We start from the raw sequence: 934 nt of genomic DNA, 5'->3' as shown, positions 1-934 counted from the left end.
ATTCGCTCTTGCGTGAATTAAGGGAAGGCAACGCATCTGCAATAGCGGATGTCTATGGGCAGCGGTCGCTTTCCATTTCGGTGGATTCAGGTGCCGGCTTGCTCGTTTGCTACAATATACTATAAAAAAAATCACACTTTTATAAAGTACAAAGTTTTCAATATAACCTCATTCTAAAACAATTCTATTGCAAATTTTTAAACTCATTCGACCTGTTGTATGTAACAATATAAGACAATGGATGCTGCTACAATTGCACAGCTCTTGGCCTTTATCCCTGACCTGAATATTGGTTACGTTACCCCTACTATGTTATAAAAATTCATATTCTTTTGGCTTTACTTGAGATCAATACTAAACATTACGTGTAATAAGTGATTCTCTATTATTTAGTAAAAGACCTATATCTGAAATAATCACGTAATCTATGTGTTTTGAAAATTTGGATTTTTTTTTTCAATACCACATACTCGAAATTAGTTAAATAGCTTAGTAGGGGAAATCATTGATTTAAGTAAGTCAAGGTTGGCTGCTATGTGACGAGTCTGAAATAAGCTCTCATGTCGTTTAAAACCAATAGCGATGCAGATACATGGGTTTTATTTTTCTTCTTTAAAATTATTAATATTTGCTTACTTTTAGCCACGTAAGTTTAGCTAACTTAAATCTTTATCGTATAATTGTATTTATCTGCCACGTCAAATTTTAACAATTTACGATTTTTAGTTAAATTCGACTTTGATTTTTATATTTGACTAGCTTTCGCCTGCGAATGGGTCTGCGTGGAATTAAAAAAAAAACAAAATTAGGTAGACTATATGTTTTTACAGACTATCTTCTACATCTAGACCAAATTTCATCGAGATCCGTTAAGCAGTTAAGGCTATAAATTGTAACAAACATCCATCCCTCCATCCATCCAAACTTTCGCATG

This window comes from Papilio polytes, unplaced genomic scaffold (genome assembly GCF_000836215.1).
Source record: "Papilio polytes unplaced genomic scaffold, Ppol_1.0 DF821289.1, whole genome shotgun sequence".
In the NCBI taxonomy this organism is placed as follows: domain Eukaryota; kingdom Metazoa; phylum Arthropoda; class Insecta; order Lepidoptera; family Papilionidae; genus Papilio; species Papilio polytes.
This window is presented reverse-complemented; position numbering follows the sequence as displayed.